The 8,348-nt window shown below is 38.1% G+C and overlaps 1 protein-coding gene across 3 annotated transcripts in view; it reads right to left on the reverse strand.

Moving 5' to 3' along the window:
* RPS6KA5 (ribosomal protein S6 kinase A5) overlaps positions 1-8,348 on the reverse strand; it is a 79,756-nt gene that overhangs the window by 31,768 nt on the left and 39,640 nt on the right. The window lies entirely within an intron of this gene.

Genomic DNA, 8,348 nt, shown 5'->3' on the forward strand with positions numbered 1-8,348 from the left:
TTTGACACAACTATCATTTCTCTTTTATTGTCTTTTCAAGTACCTGTTATCTAGAAGAAAAATAGTGTGATAAAAAGCAAAAACCAAACAAAAAAGTAAGTCAGAAATTCCTAGCCCTCCATCCTGGCATTAGCCAACCTGAAGGTATTAATGTAATCCCTCCGTTCGCTCTTCCTTCGGCTGGGGCAGCAGGGAAGGAGGGAAGAAGGGGTGGAAGGAAAAGGAAAGGGAGTGAAAAACACAAACTGAAACCTTCCTTCACCTGCTGTCTGCCCAAAGTACCCTTGCAAAAGACAATGCAGCCAAGCTGAGATTCACGAAAACAATTTATAATGTTGATACATCAAAAGAAAGGGATGAAAACTGTATCATTTAGCTAGCTGCAAATTCAGTGAGTTATCTTCAAAATTATGTTTCTTTGTCTCTATGGAGTGTAGTAAAACTAGGCTTCAAGGTACTACAATGATGAGAAAGAGGCTGGGGATCTAGATACAAACGTATACCACGGTACAGCAGACCCCTTATGATCTCAAGTATCCAGCATGGGAATATACCTGTGCTGGTGGGAAGGCCCACTGAAAACATTTCAAAAGATACAAAATTATGACCAGTAGATTTTTTTGAGGAACTATCAAAAAATTGTGTATATGTATATATATATATATATATATAAAGGTTATTCTGATTTTCAATTATATTTAGCTTTTCTCTAGAACATCAAAAATAAAAACAATAATTCACCTTCTACCATTCAACAGACTTTATCTTTTAATGAGACTGAATTTTGAAAATGGTATTTGAAAATTAGTTATTCTTTCTTTCTTAAATTCATGCCTGAGATATTTTTTGTCCCTTGCAAAATTCAATCTTTAAAACTCCCAAGATAATTTTGAAGGCTTAAAAAATTGACACTGTATTTTGTAAAATATTTTTGTGTAATTAAATTTCAATACCAAAAGAAGTCATACTGTAAATGACAAACAGTTCTTTATAAATTGAATGCTCCAGGATATATTTGTAGTAAGCTTTATAAAAATACCAACTTTTATTCCACATAGGTAAGTATTTGTATCCTTTAGCTCTTGCTTCCTTTTCAGTTTAAAAGCAATCTACTGCTGAAATTCAAGGCTGAATAAAGCCAAGAAGAGGAAAGCAGATGATTATCACAAGCAGGGTTCTTAGCAAGAAATTGTGTAGTAGATTGTAGTTTAATATTAGGTAGGAAAACAAAATGGACCCACTGAACGTTTTCTTCAAGATCAACACTGATTTGCCATTAAATACATCAACGTTCATATTCCAGACACCCTGATGGAACCAGCTTCTGACTGTTACAGGGAGACAAAACAAACTGCTATCAATTATTCAGTTTCTTAGTTAACTACACTTCAGCACTCCCCAAAACAATAAATAAATAAATAAAGCTGACACTGAAGGCAAAATATTCTGACTCCAATGAAAATTGACACTGATTTGTCTTCCTGACACATGGTAGAAATTACTGTATTCAGACAGTTGAAGTCACAAAGCGTGGACGTTTCTTTGTTAGATACTCTTCTGGGTATGGTGTGTTTTGTTAAATTACAAGCCATACCAACTACCTCTAGTGTTACATACAGAACACTATTTTTACAGTATTAAGTTTCACCAGAATTACTTATGTATATTTGTCATTGTTAAACGTAGGGAGTCACTAGCAGTCTTTAGTGGTATGCATTACATGTGGGTTTAAAAGGCATTTTAAAAGAATGTTACCTCCAACCACACAGTTTCCTTTTTTTATTTTTTTATTTTTATTTTTATTTCCCAGTTCCGGGCTCCCCAGTTCAAGTGAGAGATGAACATACTGGCGAGAGTCCAGTGAACAGGCACTAAAATGGCCCTAAAATGGTGACTGGAGCACCTCTCCTATGAGGAGAGGCTGAGGGAGCTGGGACTGCTAGGCCTGGGGAAGAGGCCGTGCAGGGGAAACTCCTCACTGTGCACGAACACCTGATGGGAGGCTGCAAAGATGGAGGCAGGCTCTGTTCGGGGGTCCCCAGGGAAAGGACGTGAGGCAACAGGCACAAACAGAACAAGAAGTTCTGCCTGAACACAAGGAAAAACTCTTTCACTGTGTGGGTGACTGAACACTAGAACAGGTTGCCCAGAGAGGCAGTGGAGTCTCCCTCTTTGTAGATATCCAAAACCTGGACATGGTCCCAGGCAGGCGGCAGCTCTAGGCAGCCCTGCCTGAGCAGGGGCCTGACCAAGATGACTTCCAGAGGTCCCCTCCAACCTCAACCACTGTCATTCTGTGACAAAAAGTCACTGTATAATGTATTTCACCAGTCATTTGTGAAATCACATTTTACTTACAAATCAAATATGCAGTCTCATTTATTTTTATTTTTTTAAAGCACAACCAAACCCTATTTTGTATTTCTCTCCCCCACAAATTTACAGTTCATGCAAATTTATAACATGAATTGAAACTCCAGTATCTGCCTTTCATCTCACAACATGGAACTGTTAGTAAGACAAGAAAGAAAATTATTGAATAACTGAATTTGGATTCTGCATATGAATTCTCACTGAACAGGAGTATCTTGCAAATACTTGAGCTTCAGGACTTTTTGCACAAGGCAGAACGCTTTTTCCTCACACAGTACGCATGCCTTAAGCACTGTGGTTCCCTCATCTGAGCTGCAGAACATCAAGCAATTAGACACTAAAGGAAGTAAAGAGAAGTGTGGCTAAACCACCTCCAATAACTCAGTATGACAATATTGACCTTGTCACTGAAAGCATGTCATTATGTTTGCTCCCAATCAGCAGTGCTTCCAAGCTCACAGATGATTTGGAGATGGCCTTCAGTCTTCTGGTACACACTGTCTGGTTTTATTTGGTTTTGTTCTTTTTCTTCACCAACTTCAACATCATTCTGAATTCTTGTGCAATAGCATTAGTTTTTAGTGAAGGTATATGAAGTGGCTACTTCAAATAGTTTAGCTGCCTAAGAGCACACTAACTTTTTGTGAAGCCACTGACACAAAGTGAATTTTGCTGGAGTTGTTGGTCACTTAACATAGATAGGGTCACCTGGATAAGCAGGCAGTTCACTTTTTAATTTAGCAGATGTATGGTTTAACAAAGACGGGTTACATCCCCCACTTATTCTTTGAGATGAGCTAAACACAGACTTTGTGCATGTGCCTACATGTACCTTCCAAACTTCCAAACATTTCTAATAAATGCTCTAGTATGACACATGGGGTAGATCTCTGACTTTTCCTACTCCATATGTAGAGAGAGTAGATCTCTAACTTTTCCCACTCCACACACAGCAATATGAAAAAGGTAGGGCACAGCCCTCCGTCTGAGTTCCTAGCAATTATTCTGCCTGATCCAAGTGTCCTAGTGAAACTCAACTGCTTTAACTAGTCAAGGTACTTTTAATACCACACCTGTATGATCTATGCAGCTTTTCCTCTGGAATACTTGTTCCTATATCCCATTTCCCTTTTCTTTCATCAAATAAAATGAGCATATTTAACTTCAAACCCAGAAACGTTGATAGCACCTAGCCACTGAACAGCTTTAGAACAATTAGACTGTGACTGTCCACAACGGAGAGATGCAATGCGGATTATTATTTGCCCTGGAAAACAATCATTTTGACAAAGAAAAAAACCTCAGAGCAGCATCTTCCTTGCTAAGAGTATGCATGGTAGGTAGACCACAAATTATACCATTTCCAGAGATCAAAAAATCTAGCTCCAGAATTCAATTGGAAGTGCTGAGAGAAGAATGGAAACTTTGCACCATCATGCTCTTGATGATCTTGTGGTATCATCACTTGGCCCTGCTTTATAACCAAGGAATGCTAGGCAGGCATTCAAAGCTATCTAAAGCTCCAGAAAGAACATGTATAAACCTTTCTACTCTCAGAAAGAGAACTTAAGCATCCAGAGATCTCTAATAAGCTTCAAAGCAAACCACAGGAATTAAATGAGATTTCAGGTGAGCCAAGGAATCAGGAATACACAACATGCTTGTAAAAGACTCACCTCTGCTGGTCCAAATTGCCATTTGACAGCTAACGTTTTAGTTAAAGAGCTACTCCATTATGTCTAGTTGGGTGTTAGTTTCCAGTGACATAAAAAAACCTCAGAGCCCAGATGTCCTGAAAACGTCTGATTTGATGCCCTAACACATCCAAAAGGGCATGGGAAATGGGCAAAGAAAAGGCAGAGAAAACAGCTAGGACAGGTATTTCCAAACACCCAGGGGGGTGAAAGCCTGCGTTATTTCACCACATGCACCTGAAGATCTGCATCTGAGAAACAAGCTGCTGCAATACTTGTCTGAAGAGAGCTACAGATAGAAAGGCACATGTTGACTGGCTGAGTGTCAGGGCCAAAACAGTATTGGTAAAGAAAAAACGTCATCTTGGAGCCGAGGACAAGTTCCCAAGGGGCTCATACACAGCACTGTAACTCCTCCAATAAGCAGAGAATCTCACTAGTTCAGGGACTAAGAAAAATTAAGTTAACCATACCCTTTGGAAACTGAGATCTGCACAACTGCAAAGTGCATCTTGTGACTGTCATGCTTACAGCATGGCAGACAGGGCATTCAAGTCAGCCTGAATAAAAACAGAGAGAACAGCTTTTGGAACTCGAAGAGGCTCTAAAGCAAAAGTAGATAACCCACATCGAAAGGCTGAAGGCCCAAGGGCTGATGTGCTGAGTACCTCCTGAGTCAATGGCATCATCAACATGTTGGTGTTGAGCACTAAATAAAACTAGATTTCAATTTAGACTTCTCCAGGTAGCCGGATGACACATCAATAGAAACACACAATCTATATGAAGTTCAGCCACATGAGCAGTTGCCAAATTTGCTGTATGTACAAGGGACAGACTGAGCAAACTGGAGCAAGCCATATGCCTGTTGGAAAAACAGGAACAAAAAGAAAAACAAAGGGAAAGATCAAAGTCTTAAATGCACCTGAGATTTTGTTTCAGAGGCTTTGAGAAAAAACAAACACACCAAAGCAAAGCACCCAAACAAAAACATGAAAGAAATCTGAAGAGGTGTGAATGCTGGAATAGGGAAGCTGAATAAAGCTTGCTAACAAAACACCTATGGAGGCAAAAACAAAACAAAACAAAAAAACCACATCTACAAAGAATGATCAAGTACTGGATCTAAAGTATCTAGCTCAAAATATTGAGGCATGTTCCAAGAGTGCTGTTCTACACATGTGCACTCAACCTAAGAAGAGTATCTGCTATCCAAATACTGCTTTGGAAAAAATGCTTCAGAGCGTGAGTGCTTGTGATTTTGGCTCCAAAGCATGAACACGGGTATGGAAAGCCCTCAAGTGTCTTAACACATTCATTCTGTCATTTGAAGACATATTATTTAACATTCAAATATATTGCCTTTCAAGTACTTCTTCAACTTGACTAATTACATTCAAACAACATGCACCACTGCTCCACAGCAGACACTCAGGTCCTACAGTCCTCCGGCTTACTTTATTCACAACAGCCTTTGTGCAAACATATTTTAGCCAAAGGATTAGCCAAGTATTCAGTGAAGCCATTCTTTTCAGCATTCACAATTAAGATCCACTTCTCCAGCTGCATGAAAGGTCACCTTTGAAAAAGAACAGATTGCTTCTGTTCTCCGACCATTTAATGCGCAAATACTTTGTTCTTAACCAAGCTGGACTACTACCCTGAACGTCAGAGGTGACACGTTTTGAAGCCACACTGCTATCACCCTCCTTTGAGCTGTGAAATTTGACTCCTTAAATGCATTTTCCAAGTTTTTGTTGTTGTTTTGTTGGGTTTTTGTTTGTTTTTAAACAATGCTAGTCTTCTCCAAATGTTACTGTATGCATTTTCTAACAGGAACTCCTTGCTCATAAAACCTATGCTAGCATAGAGTCAAAAGGCTTTGTTAAATCCTAGAGTATCTAATATCTAGTGTAAGCTGTTTGTAAAGGTAAAGGGCACTTCTCCATTACTAAATTGTTTGGATTTTAATTTCCTTCGATTCTGAATTTATAATAAAATATTCCAGGAATGCAACTCAATAGCTTAAGAACTCCTGTTTTTTTGTTGTTGTTGTTTAATAGAGAGTACACTAAAAGACAGAAACAAAACTTGGAAACAGTAAGTGCTGTTGGTCCAGAGAAAAAGACAACCTCCAGAGTCAAAATGCAGCCTTTAATGACATATATTCTATCTGTCAGCAAACACCCTTTGTAGTTGTAGGCTAAAATCTGAAACTGCATCTTCCTTAAATAATGGGGGTGGGGGTTTTTTTGTCTGTTTTTTTCATTTTATATACATAAACATATAATTGGTCTCAAACCAAAAGGGTTTTGTGCACTTGGCCCTCACCAACAGACTTGCAAGTAAAGCATAAAGGAAGCTTTACATCTTGATTGGGGAAGTGATGGCAGTTTCCTCAAGATCTGGCAAAATAAGCTACCCTTTAGGTGATATTGGATAATAAGTTAAAGCCAAACCCTTGATAAATTTCGTGTAAATTGCCATATTATATATAAAATCATTGAATTTAGAGAAAAAACTCTTTATTAAAAATAATTGACAAGAAAGGGAAAGGCAATTTTTAGAACTGACTGAAAAAGCATAAGATTTTCACAAAAAAAGCCATCTGTTTTTAAAGAAAGGCAAGTATTTGGTATGCAATGCTGTAGGTTTTGTACCATTTCTGTAAGTGATATCTGCAGTGGAGTAACATGTAGTTACACAGAACAGGAAGATACAATGGAACAGAAGGGAAGAACCAGGTAAGCCAGACCAAAGCTAGCCTAAGGCATGCCAAGCTGCTCTCAGGATTGACTCTTCACACATTCAGTTGAAAAATTCTCCAATCCAGACAAGAACTATTCGTTGGTTCATCATATTTTTGTAATGGAGAAGTAACAGAATTATTATGCGTGTTTTGGCCGTTTTTTCCACAGATTTCAGCAACATTCTAATGGGATTCCTAGGCTTGTCTAAACTTGTTAGCTGGCAAACTAAAATGCTTTGTTCTTTTCATCTGACTCCACCATTAGAAAGGTTTCAAAATGTTATGACCCAGCAAGACAAGAGGAATTCTTATTGCTCTTTGAGCTACTCTGAAATTGCATGGCAAGTTTTAACAAGGTTTTTAAATCTAATATAGATACAGTCCATCTACTTAAAAGTAAAGGTCAATCCCTCTATTGCATGGGCAGTAATATTTCTCATACCAACTTCTAGATGAGGAATATAGATGAAAAAAATCAAATAGATTAAAATCATAGTTTAGCTAAAACTCTTCGTATCTCCGGTCTTCTCTTTAAGCAATCACCTAACAGATTATAACTCACATGAATGTGCACACACCATAAATCATATGAGCAACTATGTTTCAAATTTCCATAGAATACTCAGGGCTGTAGATAAGTAAAATCAACCAATGTTTCATGAAAATGTCTCTTGCCTACAATAAATTGGAAGCAGTCTGCATGTAATATACAAAAGACTTAAAGCTGCAATCCAACTTTTTGGAACTAGTCAAGTTTTGACCAAAACAAAGACCTTGCTCTGACTTGTATTTAGTGAATAAACATTCTAGCAAATGCAAACTTGTAAACTTGTTATGAATAAATATTTACAACCCAAGTGTTCTCTGATGGTGGGTAACTTCTTTTATATTACCAGGAGCATGGCACGTGGTCATTTTTTGGAGATGATAACAACAAAGAAATGTCTCTGCACAGGAATAAGGTGCACATGTGGGGAAGGGTCCATACGGAATAGAAATTAATGTCAGACATTAAAAATTCTTTGACACCACAGTACTTTAATTCTTGCTTAACCCCCCCCCCCCCCCCAAAATGGTATGTTTTAAACTGATGATCAAGATTTAAAAAAAAAAAAAAAAAAAAAACACCTGCAGTGATGATGTACTTGTGACTCTCAAGAAATTCAGCAGAGATGTTTCTTAGGTACATCCAACCATCTCTAATAAAGGAAGCCAAAGCCAGCTGATCCCTCCTGCAGTGAGACTGGAGCATGGCATGTATTGATTTCTGTGCCAGGGAATATTTCCTGGATGTACAGAACTGTACAAAAATCTTTAGGTACACAGAAGGCTTCATACGTCTTTAACATACAAGAAAGGGGACTTAATACAGCAGATTCTTCACAAAGAATAGGCTTTTCTTGGCACTTCTGATGTTTGCAGAAAGGCTGCTGTGAATCATACTGGATATTGTCACAGACTATAAGGTTATATTGGACAAATCCAGAACTGCTTTTACAGTTCCTCAAACAATTATTTCCTTTTGTGGTATG

This window comes from Anser cygnoides, chromosome 5 (assembly GCF_040182565.1).
Source record: "Anser cygnoides isolate HZ-2024a breed goose chromosome 5, Taihu_goose_T2T_genome, whole genome shotgun sequence".
Classification (NCBI taxonomy): Eukaryota; Metazoa; Chordata; class Aves; order Anseriformes; family Anatidae; genus Anser; species Anser cygnoides.